At 38.5% G+C, this 18,349-nt stretch overlaps 1 long non-coding RNA gene across 1 annotated transcript in view; it reads left to right on the forward strand.

Annotated features, from left to right (window-relative positions):
- The window catches only part of LOC135268306 (uncharacterized), a 245,388-nt gene that overhangs the window by 14,667 nt on the left and 212,372 nt on the right, over nt 1-18,349 (forward strand). The window contains exon 2 of the long non-coding RNA XR_010336563.1: nt 2,215-2,281. This is a non-coding gene — a long non-coding RNA (uncharacterized LOC135268306). The remainder of the gene's footprint in view (nt 1-2,214; nt 2,282-18,349) is intronic.

Consider the following 18,349-nt stretch of genomic DNA (forward strand, 5'->3'; position numbering starts at 1 on the left):
CTTTGTTTCTGGAGTCAGATAGCTTGAGTAGATTCCTGGCTATGTCACTTGACAACTGTGTGAACTTGGGCAAGTCATTGAACCTCCTGTGTCTGGACTTCCGTATCTAGAAAATGGGACTAATAATACCGCCCACCTCCTAGAGTGTTGTGAGCCTTAACTGAGTTAATACATGTAAAGTAGAACCACTGTTGGCATGTGGTAACAACTCAGTAAGTGTTAGCTCTTGTTGAAATAATTATTATAATAGCACTTTAAAGTTTACAGAGAGCTCTTCCATACCATCACTCATTTGATTCTCACAAGAGTCCTGTCAAATGTGAAGGACATATGTCTTTAGTCTTGTCACTGCCCTGTCTCTGTCATCACACACTGTCTGTCATTCTAGAGGGTAGTAAAAATATATGCACATTAAATTATACTGTTAGGAGGGAGAATCACAAAGATATGAGAGCCCTGGCTTCTGAGATCACACTGGGAGACCACATTGACATAATACTTCCATGGTCTTGTGTTTCTGATGAGACAGAGTGAATTGCACAGGAGGCAGCCCAAGTTTATGGGGATGGATAGACATGGCTCCCAATGGACATAGAATTGGTGGGAAGAAAGGCTGGAAGGTTGCTTTCCTCCCTGAGTTCAGCTACTCTCAAGAATAATGAAAGCCAAGCTGGTCCTTATAAGAATCTCATTCCTGGGGAATGGGGCAGAGAAAAGGCCAGTATCTCTATACAGAAGTTTGTGTTTCTGAGGGTTGTGTTACCAAGGTCTTCTCTCACTGTCTCTGCCATGTCCTCTGTCTGCACCTGATGCTTGACTTGGCACTTTGCATCTAGTAGATGTTCAGTAAAGAAAAGCTGAATAAATGAACAAATAATATTTTCTTTTGATTATTTGATTGCCAACTAGTATGTATATGAACACCAAAAATAAAAAGATTTGAAATTAGGAGTCACTTTAGTTATCATATTAGCTATTAAACTAAAATTGGACTAATGTTAGCTATTAGCATATTTAGCTTTTTTAAATAGAAAATTTCACCCAATTTAATACCATAAGATGTACCTCTCCCAGTAATCTCAGTTTTCTTTACCCTACTTTACTTTTATTTCTGTAGCACTTACTACTTTCTGTCACAAAATATAATTTACTTATTTATTATGTTCATTATTGAGTATCTGTCCACCGCTGGAACTCTACTCCCTTGAGGACTAAAAGCTTTGCCTGCCTTGCTCAGTAATTTATCTCAGATTCCTAGAACAGTTCTTGGCATATATTAGCTCAATAAATATTTTTTTAAAAATTAATTTAACACACATTTAATGGTTCCTTTTTATGTGCAAGGCAATGTGAGTGGTGTTGCATAAAAAGATAAATAATGAATGAAAGACCATTTCATTGGATATGCATAAATACATATATATTCACTGATACAAAGGGCTGGTATATTTTTATATGTAAATATATGAGTATTAAATATGTACTGTATATAAACTTAGTATATATTTGTTCTATAGATAAACTTAAATAAAGGGCTATGCCCAACAGGATCAGTTTTGACCTGATTAAAGAGTGTCTTTGCTCTGCTGTGTAACCCCCACCTCCCTGTAGATGACATTCTCTGGGATGTGCAGGTCAACTCTGCAGGAACTCATCCAGCCTGCCATATGGCTTTCTCTCATCCCTCTTCCTCATGCTCTAGAACTCAGCTCACAAACTAGATGTCTAAGAATTACATCTGGCCCCCATATGTGTCTTTTTGGGCTTGCTGGGGATTTGAAAATTCTTTAAGTCAATTGCCAACATTTAAAAATCCGGAGAATTTTCATAAATATTTAAATTTCCTTCCACCTTCTCTTGCAAAGTCTCAGAGTATTTGTCAGCATCGGGCTGGCATTTCTACGTAGCCTGGGCAGGCTGGGGTTCAGCAGCATCTAGCCCATCAGACCAGCAGATGAGGCACCTGCCCTCCTCCTCACCGGCATTGCCACTGTTACCCACTGTCACCCACTGTCACCCATTCACTTTCCTGCTCAGCCCCTGAACGAGCTGAGCATGCAGCCCCTGCTCTTCATTCATCTTCATCTCTGGTAGGAATTTGATACTGCTGTAAACTGCTGGGAAGAGGCTAGTAGATAATAATGTTCAATTCACACTGATTGGTAGCTACACATGCTTTTTCTTTCTTTCCTTTTTTTTTTTCTTTAAATCTAGGATCCAGTCCATGAATAAGTAAACGACTTCCTTCCAGTGGAGAGCTGACAGCTGGGATTGAAACAAGGTTTGTGATTCTTTCACTATCCCTCAATACAATGTGCTCATTAGTGAAACAATCTCAAAAATTGTGTTTTGTTTTTTTTCTGGGAAAAAAGTGACATTAGAGACTAATGGCTCAGCATGTCGCAAAACACCTTTCTGAGGATTTTTATTCTGTCACTTGAGCTTGTCCAAGCGTCTCTGTTAGGCAAATGTGCCTTTTTACTTTTAAAATAATCCCCTGTGTGTGTCTCTTTGGGCAAAATAGCATGATAGGCTTTCCCATTCTGTTCCACAAAGAGGGGTTGTTATCTGATATTTGAAGGGAGCAAGATGTACCCAGAACACTTGTTCAGATCCAGATGAAAACATATCAAAGCCAACATCTAACCATTAGTGGATGAGAGAATACAACTTGTTTGCCCTCTCCTCTCTGAGTGAAGAAAACATGATATTAATAAATCTCCTTTGGTTGTTTATTTTCTTTTCCTTCCTGCTGTGCCTGCTGACAAGGATTAGATGGCTATAATGTGAGGGCAAATTTGTGTCAGGTGGTACTGAGTCATTTACAGGAAAGTGTGAGTGTAATCCTGAATTTTCATTGCTTTGAAAGAACATTGCTAAGCAATTAATTAAAATGTTGTCACTGATTGCCCTACCACAGTTTAAATAACCCAGTGCTCAGTAAAGGGTAGGAGTTTTAAATGAAAGAGGAAAACAAATGGCTCAAAACGTTAGACAGCAAATAAAGAAATCTGGGGAAGCTGTCCTAGGGTTTGTTCCTATGAAAGTGATGCCTGGTGATTTCAGCATCCAGGGGGAATCTGACTTGGTGGGTGGATTTGCTGCAGTTTAAGTTTCCAGGAAATGCTCATGGGCAGGTGCACACAGCAGCCAAGGGTTCAGGATGTAGAGTTTAGTGACCCAGAAAGAAGGGAGCCATGGGCAAGAGCGAGGCTATGTGCTGGGCGCCAGCCAAGGAACTTGAGAGACGCAGAGTTCCAGGCCTTGAGTGGAGAGCAAAAGTACAAATCAGGAAAGTAAGGCAGCTGCCCAGTCCTATGGGTTGCACAAACTCAAAATGGGTGGGAAGGATGTAACTCCAGATACTCACAGAAGCCCAAGGCACATTTTGTAACTTGGGTGGGAAGGATGTAACTCCAGATACTCACAGAAGCCCAAGGCCCTCACAGAACCACAGTAGCATTCTCTAGGGTGTGCAAAGAATTACATTCCAGACCCTACCAGCTGGTGGGAGATCTATTATTATATTACCAGTCTTGACCACAAAGGGTTCAGAATAAGGCTGAGGCAGGACCAAGAAGCCAGGACCTTACAGGCACCAACTCTGACAAGGACATCTGAAAACACATACACACACACACACACACACACACACACACACACACACACTCCACCCTTTGGAAGTATACACTCCAAAGCATTAATAGTGATTATGATTTGGTGGGAGAATTATGAATGGGTTCTTTGTTGCTTTTCTAAAATTTTACTTTCATGTCTATGTGCCTTAAATTTTTTTCACCATGAAAATAAAATGACTATAAAAACTTCCATAATAAGGAAACAGGTAATTAAGTTATGCAACAATACGTGCTTCAGTCTGATTGAATTTATACTTGGAGCAAGTTTAAAGGTGGTTAACATGAAAACAAAAACAGAATGGTGAAGGTTCTTTTCCCCGCAAATAGCTCTCATTACAATGTAATCATAATCATATGATCACCCTCCAACACTCTGTTTCTGTCCTTGCAGGTGGAGTGGGAATAGTAAAGGTAAAGGAAGAGAGAGCATAGAAAGTAGTTTTTGAGGATTTCTCTGGAGTGGCCTTGTGGGGAGTAAACTGAAAGCTGCCAAAATAACAGTTAGTGTTTGTATTTGATAAGTAGCAAAATCTTATCAGTTAATGTTTTAGTCTTCCGAAAATAAGTATATTGCATTCTCTTTATTCATATATTTATTCTTATTATTTATAGAATTGAATCTTTTGGTCACATCTTAGCAATATGCTATCTAGCTTTCAGCAAATGCCTATGCGTATTCACTGATTTTTAATCTGAAGAAAGTAGAGAATACAAAGCTATACTCGCCGGGGCCTCTGGCCTGTTTCCCTCTATTCTTACTCTTCTTTATTGAATTGTACTGTTCAATTATAGAAATTCTATAATTGAATTTTCTAATTGCTTCTTCATATGCAATGAATGATTTTGAATGATATCAGCACAGCCCAGTACCTTGGTATAAGCTCATTGTTAAGATTGCCTATTAAAATTTATTTTTGTTACTCAGTTCATATATCTAGGCTAGAGACTGGGTGATGGATAGATGACAGTTTTGTCACAGGGTGAGAAATCTGTCTTGTACTTTTCACTAATTGTAACTCTAGGCAAATTGTTCAGTCTCTTGACATTAACATTTTAACCTGTAAATGGGTTGGATTTAGTGATCTCTATAACATGCCTTCTATAATAAAAACGTTGACTTTAACTTGCCAGCTTTAAAATAATCTGGGGTTGGAAATGGAATGTCTTCATGAGTGGGGTAGTTCAACTTGGACGTGGTGATGAGAGGAAATACCAGAACCAAGAAAAGGTTTGATTCGAAGAGAGGCATTAGATTTCAGCTGAAGATATTTCTCTTACTACTGTCACTACAGATGTGCAGCTGTCTGATCTCTTTCCTTGCTTTCTCCAAAAAGAAAATGCTGATGAGAAAAGTGGAAGCAGGGAGGGGAGGGGATGGCTCAGAGATGGTATTCAATCCAAAGCACGGATGTTCTCTTCGAACTTCAGATCTGCAGTTGATTAGTTTCTATTCCTAGTATTTGTCCTTTCTTCTCTTTTCCAGACCTTGGGGACTGACTTATACATATCACGGATTTAACAAAAGTTTAGTAATGATCTGGCCAGTTGTCAGGAAGACAGAAGGGAAACTCTTACTTTTAACTGAAAGGACACTTGTTAGAACTCAGATGTTACACCTGTTGGGTGAAGCTCCTGTCTTCTGAACACCTCTTACTCTGCACAAAGTTCCTGTGGAGTTGACAGCTGACTTTCGAGGGTCACCCAGAAGAAAGAATTAGAGGCTCATGCTTGCTGTTGTGCTGTTATCCACACCCATAGTCTCTGGTCAATTTCTTTTTCTGGACTGGTTTCATTACTGTAGAACTAAAGGGCTGCCCTAAAAAAGACGGAATCTAGAATCATCTAGTTTATTTACCATCCCTCATATGTGATAAAATTAAATTGGTCCCCCTGTCATAGCTGAGTGAGAAGGAAGTGGCAAAATCAGTAATTGACTGGACTTCAGGTGTCAGTAAAAGTCTAGGATTGGCTCCTGCCACTGAAATTCTGATAGATAATACCGACTTAATAAGTTTAGGGTAGAGTGTGGCCATTTGTCTTACTACAAAGTTAGAGAATGTCAGGAAAAAAAATAAGAAGGAAGAAGAAAAGTGGGAGGTGAGCTCCCAGAAAACAGGTTATTGTGACCTTCTGAACTCTTCTGGGCCCCAGTTTTCTCCCTCGGTACCCTTTGGTTAGTTGTTATCCTCTGGGGAGAGCCAAATCTTTGGCTAAGGGCTGGAGCATTTGGAATCCTCAGAATTCTACCTTTGAGGTGATTTATTTGTTTGAAGAACAGTGTACTACAGAGTTTTGGATGCTACTTTAATGATCTCCATGGAAAGAGGTCAGATGATCATGACTACAAAGAATAACAGATTAGCAGTTTGTAGATAAAGAGGAGGAGGTTGCAAGGAGCCGAGATCACTCCCTGCACTCCAGCCTGGGCGACAGAGACTCGATCTCAAAAAATAATAAAAAGGCAATCCATAGGCTTGGAAAGTATATTTTTAATATATATATTTGAAATCTGTAAATCTAAAAACTCCTACAAATCAATAACAAAAAGTCAAATAATCCATTCAAAAATAAACAAAACTTGAGCCAACATTTCATAAAAAAAAAAAGACAAATAACTATTATGCAAAGGATAGTTTCTCAACATTGTCTTGGGGAAAGTGAAATTTACCTGCAAAAGAATACCATAGAAAATATTCCACACCAACTAGAATAATCAAAATTGAAAAGACTGCATTATATGTTTACCATGGTATGAAACATTACGGACTATCTTACATTCCTGATAAGAGTATAAAATGGTACAACCACTTCAGAAAACTGGTATTTTTAAAATAAACAATAAAACAAAATACTAAGCAATTCTACTCTTAGGTATTTAACCAGGAGAAATGAAAACATGTTCACAAAATATTGGAAACAAATGTCCAAACATAGGTAATTGGTTAAATAAATAAGGTACTGATGAACTACCCCAAAACATGTCACCTTGGCATTTGAGAAACAGCAGAAATAGGAAGCTCATTTTTCCTCTCTTCCTGAAGCTGGTCATAAATCCTAAGAAGGTTACTTTCTGACCTCCCACCATTCTCTTCTGAAGCAGGTCATAAGACCCTCACTTGAGAGGTGCTGTTCTTACACCTGGAGAAAAGGGACGTCCTCATTTCCAAAGCCATAGGGACGCAGAAAGGAATCTCAAACAGGCCTTTCTAAGTCCCCCCCTCGATTTATTACCATTAGATCATACCCCCTTTGCCCAGTCATACTTCTCCATGGCTATCCACTTTTCCATCAAACCTAAGTGTAAAAATACAAAAGTTTACCTATTTCTTTGAGTCTTCATTTCCTTATGCAGTTTCCTGTATTATGTAAAACGTATTAAATACATGGATATGCTTTTTTCTTAATCTGTCTTTTGTTACGGGGCCTCAGCCATGAACCTACTACTGGATGAGGAAAGAATCTTTCCTTCCCTGCAGTGCACATACATATTTAAATACTATGCAGCTTTAAAAATAAAAGGCAAAGATCTCTATCATATGGCATAGTGTGATCTTTCAAAAATGTTCCATTTTTAAAAAGTGTAAAATAGTAGGTATAGTATGCTACTTTTTGTTAAAAAGAAGAATTGAAACATGTGTTTGCTTTTCTGAAAAAGGGACCCAGGAAATATAAACCAGAAACTCATGAAATTGCTGAACTGCAAGAGGTTTGGTATAAGGGAAGGGAGCTTAAGGGTTACTGGAGGGAGAGAAACTTCTGAGTACACTACTTGCTTAGAAGCAGTAACACTAGTTGCAATGAACAAACCTAGAGACTGCATGTTGGTTTCTAAATATCATTCCTTACTAAAAGGAACTTGGGCTATTTGAAGAAATGGCTGAATCCACGGCTGGTGCAGGGAGTATACAAGCTGAGTCCAGAACATCTTGTGGTAACTGAAAGCAAGAAAGTGCTCAGAATAAAAGGATGGGGTCATGTCCAAAGGACAGAGGAGCTGGCTTGATCCAAATCTGAGACAATGTGAACATCAGCAAATTGTAACTCATTAAATAAAGAATCCATGAGTCTATATGGCTAACAAATAGGTAAGTAAAATAGGGAAGAGAAAACTCTTTGTGAGAATAGAATGCCATCTAGTAAAGTAAAAGAATAGTGGTACATTTATCCCCAAATTGCACTGGTGTTCAGGGATCATAATTGGGTTGATAGGCGTCTGCATTATCTCCTGGGACCAGGCACACCCCCAGACCCCCTCTCAACACGTCTTTTACCCCAAGCACAAAACACAGACAGGGATTTTACACTCTTCAACCCCGCCCAAGTGGTTCTTATTTGGGCCAGATGAGCACCTTGGACTACTTTGGTAGTCAACATTGATTACAACTTGGGATCACCTGGAGAGTTGCAGGCCTAACAGTGCCTGGCTCTCACCCACAGAGATCCTGATTTAATTGGTCTGGAGTGGGTACAGGCAACAGCATTTTAAAAAAGCCTTCCAGATGATTCTTTTGTACAACCAGGTAGAAAACTACAGAAATCAAAGAGTAGAGATTCTGAATTTAAAGAAAAGCTGAAGGATTCATTAATATTTGAGATTTTTCCTTGCTACATAAAATATCAAAATCCTTATTCTAACTGGGTGCTTAGTCCCAATCAGCTTCCTATTTGACCACATTTGCTTTGGAAAGGAAAATGGAGGTTGAACTTCACACTGGTAAATTATACATGATTTTGTTTTGGACAGGACTAATCCTTTTAGGATGAGTGCTCCTTTAAGACAATATTCCCTGCCAGTCCTTTCAGTGAGGTCAGTAACTGGGATTTCCACAAAGCAACTTCCTAGGTCATCGGGGTCATCCTTGCCTTTATTGGCAATGGTGGGACCACTTTGAGATAACAGTTGTATGCGTGAGGGTTGGAAGGGGAAGGAGCATGAGAGACAGAAAGAAGTGATTAGATGACACTGTCACCCTGCCATTTGTCTGCATGTCAGCTTGGCTTTTATATCTTTATTTCCAGGTCAAAATGTTCTCTTTACTTTTTTACCTAGAGCACTGAGGGCAAAGAAGCTTATCAAAGGGTTTTTTTTTAATGGAACAACTTTGGTGATGCAATTTTTACAATTCATTGGTCAATGAGAACTCAGTTCAGCTAGTAGGGAACGGTATTTGGCTGGGACAAACACAGACAAGCCCTAAATTGATGTTGCAAGCAATGAAAGAACAATTTTATGGATTTTTGAAAGCTAATATCTCTTCAACCCACACACAATTAAATAAAGCTCTAATGTTAATCTTTGTGAACTGTCACAAAGACACTTGCTACAAACTGCTATCAAGGTTGATTTGGCTGCTAGTGGAAAAAAGGGGAATAATGTAATTGGCAAAAACTGAGACTGTTTTTGCATCTGTCTAGTTAATAGCTGAAGTCTTGTTTACTACCAGTAGCTGTCAGTTAACTTCTTTCTAATTCTGATCTTCATCATATGTCTTCAGTTTTCAGAACTGTTGGAGAAAGATCTACGTGAGTGAGCAGAGGTGGAAGTGATTGCCATCTCAAATTGCTTAGGTCTATTTAGAATCTAAAATATGGCCCATTGTTTAAAAAGAGCCACAGTGTTGAGGATCTACCTTGTATTCTGAAAGTGACCTTTTCAGTCTGCAGACTATTTTCAGTTTGCACACATTCAATTTCTTCTCTTCATCTGCGGTAATAGTATGGTCCTGCTTCTTCACTTTCTATTTTTCCTATCAGGTTTCCCCATACCAAGTTAGACTTCATGGCTTCTGTAGTCTCCTAAAGCTCTGAAAGAATAATGCACTTCAACATTTAGAACAAATTCTGTTTTTAGTGCTTGTTGCAATTTCATATGCATATCGTATTTTTTGAACACAACGTTAAGCTTTTTCAACTTTAACCCACTTTAAGATAGAAATGTCATATACTTCTGAACATTTCTCATCATCTAGCACAGCATTGAGCATATTCTAGGTAAAAACTTATTTAATGGTCAATTAATGTTGGGCTACAGAGATTTTGCATAATAAATTTAGCATGGTGCTTCCTGTTGGGACCCTGGCTAATACAAAATGATGTCACAATATAGGTAGGTGTATAAAGGGATGTAGTCGTTTTTAAAATGCTATGGCCTTTTCTTTTGTGGAGCTAAATATCTTTTTGTTAATGTGGAGAATTACTTCCTAATTTGTCATTTATGAAGCATCTATAATTTTTGAGGTTTTTTATTTACTATGAAATCTCTCTATAGATCTAAGGAAAAATAAAAAATAGCAAAACCTCGGAGACAGATAACGTTTTACAATGGTGTTATTGTTTCCAAACACAGGTCTATATGTGTCTGGGTTTGGCGGTGCAGTTTATGTGTTGTTCAGTTCTCAGTTTCTTTCCCGCACTTCAACCCACACTCGGGACTCTTCTCTCTGCCCTCCTAGGCTTTCTGCTCCTCCACCCCAGGACAAGTTGTGATTTGCACTCTGAGAGAATTGCATGGATATTAGGCACTGCAGCCCCCTTTGGTCTGAATGAGTCATCACAGTTTCCATTGTCAGAGAATTTTCCTGGTGGTCTAGTGACTCTCTGTTCCTTGACCTTATATGACATTGCTCTGCATGACTCTAAAGGATTCAAGTCTTTCTCTGGAATTTCTTTCCTGAGTCTTTCCCAATTCATTTGAAACCATTTTGGTCTGTAATGCTGAGTAACCATGTCTATCTAAGTATAACCTTTAAAATAGGAGACAAAGAAAAATGGTACTGCATATAATTCAGCAAGTCATGAAGACAGAGTGTTGTAAATTGTACGAGGGGTCATAGTATTAGATGACGACCACAACTTGCTTGCAAAGCAGCTGGAATCAGTATTATGTCTCTGATCTGCAGCTGAATCAGACATTGAGGTGAGCTCAAGCAGAATAATGTGCCAATATTAATGTTGTATATACCTTCTTGGTAGTGTCCTAAGATATTTTTACATACAGGGCTGCTGACTTAGCATTATTTGTCCTTTGTAGAAATCTTACTAATCTTATATATAATCTTACTAATCCATATAATGGATGAAGATCAAAAAATAAACTCCTGGCAGACAGAGTAGATATTCCGCCGTGCTGACTGAGACTGACAGATCAACAACCAATGAGACTAATGCTTACTTTCAAATAGGGAAGATGAAGAGGGTAAAAAAGAGATTTAGACATTGGGTCCACCACCCAAACATTTGCAATATAACCCTGTGATATTTTCACACCACAGGATGGGGTGAGACAGGCATACTGTGGTAGCATTTGCTAGTGAAGAGTACCTAACGTGTGTTCTGTCTCCCCACCTCCATCGGAAAGCAGTCTAACGTCCCACAAGTGGGCAAATTCCTGGGGACAGGGCAACCCATTCCCATATTTAGACTGCTCTAGCTATTGGTAATTTTTTCTTTATATTTGGCATTTATATTTATTGTAGTCAAGCTTTTCTTTTGCATGTCTGCTTGGAACTTTTGCTAAGTTCAAGAAATGTTGAGGATATTTTGCTCTGTGTTTTATGTAACTGCATCTAAATTTAGCCAGTATAATCCCAAAAGTAATGGGAAAATGAATTGTTGGGTAAGATCTGACAGCTTGAGAACATAGAGGGATTACGTATTTTATTAATGATCATAAATAATACATTTTACTATGTAACAAACTTCACTTGTTTATTTCCCACTTGAATTTACAGATAATTTTTTATACATTTACATCACAGGGAACAAAAGTAAATGATAAAGTATTGATAGAAAACCAGGATCAAGGGGAAGGAAAATACAACTCTGTTCTTTATATAAAGTAACACAATTGCTGGGTGATATGGTTTGGCTGTGTCCCCACCCAAATCTCATCCCATAATTCCCATGTGTTATGGGTGGGACCTAGTGTGAGATAATTGAATCATGGGGGCAGTTTCCCCCATAGTGTTATGGTAGTAAGTAAGTCTCACGAGATGTCGTGGTTTGATAAGGGGTTTCATTTTTACGTTGGCTCTCTGATTCTCTCTTGCCTGCCACCATGATTGTGAGGCCTCCCCAGCCACATGGAACTGTAAGTCCACTAAACCTCTTTTTCTTTGTAGATTATCCAAGTCTCCAGTATGTCTTTACCAGCAGTGTGAGAACAGACTAATACACTGGGGTAGGGCTTCAAGTTTCACTTTGGTGAAAATGGTGAACATAACCAAGGAGAGAGCAAAACAGTCCTTGAGCAGAAGCAAGATTCATTGGGAACTGACATGAAGAGGTTCACTCAAGGACCCCTATACAGTGAATGATGACTCATGTCATAAATGATATCCTCAACAACAGTTTTACAGTAAACAAGAAAATATTTTTTATGGTTGTTTTTCAAAGCAGTATTTGATAAAAGCTAGCACATTAATGTTAGCACTTGGTGAAGTCAATTCTGGAAGGAGCTAGACTTCACCAACTACTTCATTATATAGTATTTTAGAGGCATTGCTGGCCTCAAAGACAGTATTCATAGACTCTCAAATTACTTTAACTTTTAAAAAACAGTTTGAAAATAATGCATGTATACATACGCACAGATAAATCACAAGATACTTAAATGTATAAAATTAGATGTAAAGATCTCTGCCCTACTACTTCCTCTTAAGTTAGTCCTACTCCCCAGAAGTAGTCCCATTGTCCTTTACTTTTTCTGGAATTGACATTATAATTTTAAGTTCCTGGTTTATCAACTTTAGACCATATGCATTAACCCAGTGATTTATAAGATGAAGGATTAAAGAAATTTAACCAATTCTATTTTTCCTTCTTGATTTCCTAAATGTGTTGGTTACATTATTATTTTTAGTTTTTTTTCCTGGTATTTGAAGGACTATGTTTTGATTTATAGATTCACAGCATCTATTAACTCTGCACAAAAATGAAAGTTTTAGTAGACTTAAACTTCTCACTTCCCTCGACCTTATTTTATTTATTGTACTGTTTTTACTTTGCCAAGATTTATATTTCTATTATATTCTTTCCTTCCTTCCTTCTGTCCTCTCTGTTTCTCTCTTTTTCTCCTCCGACACCTCTTCTATATAGTTCCTACAACATCTTTATTTCTTTATTTTTTTTTTGAGATGGAGTTTTGCTCTTGTTACCCAGGCTGGAGTGCAATGGCGTGATCTTGGCTCACTACAACCTCCAGCTCCTGGGTTCAAGCAATTCTCCTGCCTCAGCCTCCTGAGTAGCTGGGATTACAGGCCACGCCACCATGCCCAGCTAATTTTTTGTATTTTTAGTAGAGATCGGGTTTCACCATGTTGACCAGGATGGTCTCGATCTCTTGACCTCGTGATCCACGCACCTCGGCCTCCCAAAGTGCTGGGATTATAGATTTGAGCCACCGCGCCTGGCCTACAACATCTTTCTTATACACTTTTTGGACATAGTTTAGATTACCTGGACTGTTTTCTATGCCTTTAAACTTATTCTCATATTTCCCATTTCTTTAAATTTTCTCTGTTTTGGGAGATTGCCTTTATTTCTCTTTCTGCTCACTAACTTCAGATGTGTATATATGTGTGTGTATATATATATGTATATATATATATATGCAGCTTTTTCACTGCCTTTATGCAAGTATATTTTTATTTGTTAATTTATTTTTTTGAGACAGAGTCTAGCTTTGCTGCTCAACCTGGAGTGCAGCAGTGCAATCTTGGCTCACTGCAACCTCTGCCTCCCGGGTTCAAGCGATTCTCCAGCCTCAGCCTCCAGAGTAGTGAGAGTTACAGGCGAGTACCACCTCGCCTGGCTAATTTTTGTATTTTTAATTTAATTTTATTTTTTAGTAGAGATGAGATTTTACCATGTTGGCCAGGCTGGTCTCGAATTCCTGTCCTCAGGTGATCTGCCTGTCTTGGCTACCCAAAGTACTGAGCTTACAGGTGTAAGCCACTATGCCTGGCCTCAAATGTATTTTTAATTACATAAATATCTTGTTTTCTGATTGCCTTCTTTTTCAGTTATGATTGTTATGATAAAAATGATATTCCTCAAATGTCTCTGAGGGTACCAATTGAGATATTAAAAAAAAAAAACTCTCTGATCGTTGTTCACTCCATGGCTAGTTATTTTATCTTAGACATTCTCTTTCATGATATTAAGTTTTCTTACTTTTTCTGTTAATCCTTTGTGGTCCACTCATTCTTGGTATAGGTAGCTGGCAGGCATTTCCTCTGAAATTCAGTTGATTAAGGATTTTAATAGTATAATTATTATTGATTTTTGTCTGGTTATAAATAAATGCAGACCTATTGCATAACATATACAAAATGCAGAAAAAACAAAAAGTTAAGCATGTATCACCTAGAGATAACCACTGTTAACACTTTTGGGTATTTTCTGGCTCATGCACATGCATGCAAACACATGCACACACAGGGCCCATCTCTGACTATTTCAAGATAAGTAGCATATACTGGAAAAGAGAAGGTCTCTGCGACATGAAGATTATAGTCTGGTAATGGAAAAGATAGAACTAATGTAATCACATAAATCAGGCATCATTACAAATTGCTGTAAGTGCCATGAAGAAAAAGACATAGTTTCATGATTTCATATACAAGTAATAAAAGAAATTAGAGCTGAATTGGGGTGACAGAAGCCTTCTCCATGGATCTGAGATTATGTCCTGAGTAAGACTAAACTAGATGAGGAGAGGGAGATAACTTCAGACAAAAGAAACATATAAAAAGGCCCTGTAGCAGAAAAAACAAAAACAACTTCCAAGAAAAAGAAAGAAGCTAGAGTGCTACAGTGTGAGAATGAAGGAAGAAGAAGGGGTAGAGGAACCTGAAAAGGTAGTTAGAAATGAGACCGTGTAGGGTTGGTAGATTGTGTTTAGAATTTCTGTCTTTATCTTAAAAGCAATGGCATGACTTTAAGCAGATGGATTGGTAAACGTGGATTTAAGTTTTGAAAAGGTCACCCTGACTGCAATGAGGATAGCCATCAGAGGGGTAGAGTGAGTGTTAGGACACAAGCTAGGAGATTTTTACAGTCACCCAGATGAGAAGTGATTGCTTAAATGGTGTAGACGTGGCAAGTGGGGAGAAGTAGTCAGAGGGAAGTGCCGTAGAGGTGCTGAGATTTCCCACGACGACAACTAGATGCATGGAGTTGCTACATACCACCATGGAATGCTATGAGGATACCAATTTTGTGGGAGTCTTGTGTTCTGTCTTGAACATGGATGAATCTGCAGAAACGTTGAGATAGTCAGGTAAAGATGTCAAGTTGACAGTTGATTATGTTTAAATATTAAAAATGGGTCTGAGCTAGATGGCTGATTTACATTGGAGAACCATAAGTCTACAGATGAACTAAAACTCTGGCATGGGGGAGATCTTAATGTACGGAGCATTCTCTGAAAAGATGGCACTGGTTTATAATGCATCAATAGCATAAATGTATCTGTTTTTCCACACTCTTGACAATACAGTTGGTCCTTGAACAATGCAAAGATTAGGGGTGCTGACCCACATGCAGTTGAAAATCTACCTATAACTTTTGACTCCTTCAAAACTTTATTAATAGCCTACTGTTGACCAGAAGCCTTACTGATAACATAGTCAATTAACACAAATTTTGTATGTTATATGTATTATATACTATATTCTTACAGTAAGGTAAGCCAGAGTAAAGAAAATGTTATTAAGAAAATCATAAGCGAATGAAAATATAGTAACAATTCATTAAGAAGTGGATCATCATAAAGGCCTTCATCCTCATCCTTTTCGTGGTGAGTAGGCTAAGGAAGAGGAGAGATTGGTCCTGCCATCTTAGTGGTGGCAGAGGCAGAGAAAATTCACGTGTAAGTAGACGTGCACAGTCTAAGCACATGTTGTTCAAGGGTTAAGTGTATTTTGTATTGTTAAATTTTTGAATCTTTTCTATATTGACAGATTAAAAAATGGTATATTCCTGTTACTTTTGCCTGAATTTCTAAGGGAAATTGGGCATCTCTTTTTATGTTTATTAGATATTAATGTTTATTTTTCCCCATGACTCTCCATGTAATAGGAAAGTACATTTTTCTGTAGAAAAAGCCCATAGATTCCTCATTTCTCAAACTGACCCTCAGGTAATTGAGAACCACTGACTTGGAGTTGCTCTGAACAAAGGAAGTGTAATCTTCCGCATGTTAGCTCTTCAAGCATTTACTGGCTGCGGTAGTGGCATCCTTCAGCTGTCTGTTCCAGAGGTACTGGGATAAAGGGTATTGCAGACTAAGAAAAGGAGGAAATTTCCGCAGGTAATTTTTAAATTTCCTCTTTCTTATTCACAAGACCTTGAGATTTGTTTTCTTAAGTTGAGCCTTAAGTGTGGCAGTGATTTCACTGCTTTGACTTTGGGATCACTCGTGCAGACTAGGACAGATATAGTATATTTCACATCCCCCCTTTCTCCTTTTTATGTCTAGAGTCTTCCTGCTTCTAATCCTTTCTTCTCACAAATGAGGAAGAGCTTATTTACACTGTGACGGACACTCATTCCCTTCAGTCTGTTAATTTCTAGATATTTGGTTCGCTGAATATTTCTTTCTAATCACAGAAAAAAGCAGCAGTTTATGCGTTAGGTGGGGAGTGGGGAAATGAGGTGCATGTTCCTACGATCATCAACATTCAGGGCTGGCTCTTTTTGCTATCAATGAGCTGTGCTTTAGGCCATGGAAAGGTTTCCTGAGGCAGTCACTAGGGGGAGTGTGAGACAAATTTTTCACTTAGAAAATGCCGGAAAGGGGGTTGGAATGCTGGGGTATAGAAAACACTGAAAACTTAGACAGGAATTTCTATGCTGGGGCATAAAACACACGGAAAATTTAGACAGTGGGGCTGTGTGCTGCCAAGGGCTATGCTTCCAGCAGGTCCAGACCCACGCTCAGTCCTGTGTACTGTATAGTCCTGTATACTGAGTGTAGGCCAAGACAGGGCAGTCAGAAGAGGCCAAGGAGGAACAGGGAGGACTGATATTCTCTGCCCCTCTGGGTTCAGTGAGGGCTGTAGGGCTTGGAGAATTCTTGCATCCACTATCCAGGTAGGTGTATGCCACCTGGACCTTGCTTTGATACAGGCATGCACTGTCTGCTATAGCATATCTTTTTGGATGTGCCATATGGCAACCAAAGCTCAATGAAGGAAGATACCCCAAAGCATGAGCTCAGGCAGCACAATATCAGGGGGTAAAAAAAACATTTCATGAGTCCCACTTGGTGCAAACCGTGATTCTAAACCCAACGGAGGGCAGATAAAAATGAAAGGAAAAAGGAAAGCTATAATCCTTGGACTTGCAGTTTTAAATCTTGTTTGGAAGTTCATAGTATTTCCATTTCCTCCTTTTCTTTATTTCAATATTGACTTCTTTATCCTTTATCCTCTATCTTTCACATTTGTTTCTCTCTGTGTCTGTATTTATAAATAATTTTATGTCTGTTTCTCAGTTTAAAAGAGACTTTTCTCAGTATGACATTGTTCCTTCACCTCACCCCAAGCCCTGCCCTAAGGCTCTCCCTTTCCACAACCAGACTTCCTGAAAGTGGTCTCATGGCCATCACTTTCTAATCAGTCCAGTCCTCAACCCACTCTGCCTTGGCTCTGCTTACATCACTCCTAGAAATATTTTGGGCAAAGATTGCAAAAGATGGCGTCCACCAGAAAGGATCCCTGCACCCCATCTCCTAGCCACTCAAGTTTTTTTCCACACAGACAATGATGGTGAGGATTTCGTATGTGTGTGTTATTCCAGAAATATTATATACATATCCAATAAAATATCTTCCCTTTTTACATAAAGATACCATGCTGTACACAGTTTTGTACTTTATATGATGTATCTTGGTTGCCTTTCCATATATAAAATTCTTTTTTTTTTCCTAAGTGTCTATATTTTGCTTGATTTTTTTGTTTTTAAAGTGCAAGTACATCGTATCGTGCTGACAAAATGTAGCCAACCTGCTTTTAGTGGGTGTTTAATGTTTCTGATATTTTGCTATTAGAAACATTGCTGAAATGAATAAATTTGTATATATGTCACTCTACATGAGTGAGAACATAACTGCAAGATAGAGCTTGATAATTGGGACTGCTAGGTGAAAGGTATGTGTGTTTATAATTTTAATATGTATTGCCAAATTGGTATTACTCCTGCCAGAAATGTGTGAAAATGCCTGTTTCTTCACCTCTCTCAAACTTTTTGCTTTTTGCCAATCTGGTAGGTGAAAAACAGTAACTCTAAGTTTAACTGAGCATCTTATGTGCTTAGACTAGGAGCCATTTAATGTTGATTATTTTGAAAATACAAATCTGATCAAATAAGAATTTCTTGATATTTCTGATATGTCTTACCCTTGTACACAGCTCAATTCTTGCGGTGGTCTTTCCTTTACCCTCCAGCCTCCTTTGTCACTCCACCTCTTTCCCACACTCAGCACTCCAGGCTCACTGGGCTTCTTTCTGTTCCTGGAACAATGCCCTCTCTTTGCCTCTGTCTGTAATTGCCTTCATCCCAGACTTCATGTAGTTAACAATTGTTGTCCCTAAAGACTCAGCAACTCAGAGAAGGCCTCCATGCTCTCCACCTCCATATGCCTGGGCTTAGCTCCATTAGGTTCTTGTGATTTTTTTCCATCTCTAGCACAGTTCTTGGAAGGATGT

Source organism: Aotus nancymaae, unplaced genomic scaffold (genome assembly GCF_030222135.1).
Source record: "Aotus nancymaae isolate 86718 unplaced genomic scaffold, 86718_ANA_hifiasm-v0.15.2.pri h1tg000040l, whole genome shotgun sequence".
Taxonomy (NCBI): Eukaryota; Metazoa; Chordata; class Mammalia; order Primates; family Aotidae; genus Aotus; species Aotus nancymaae.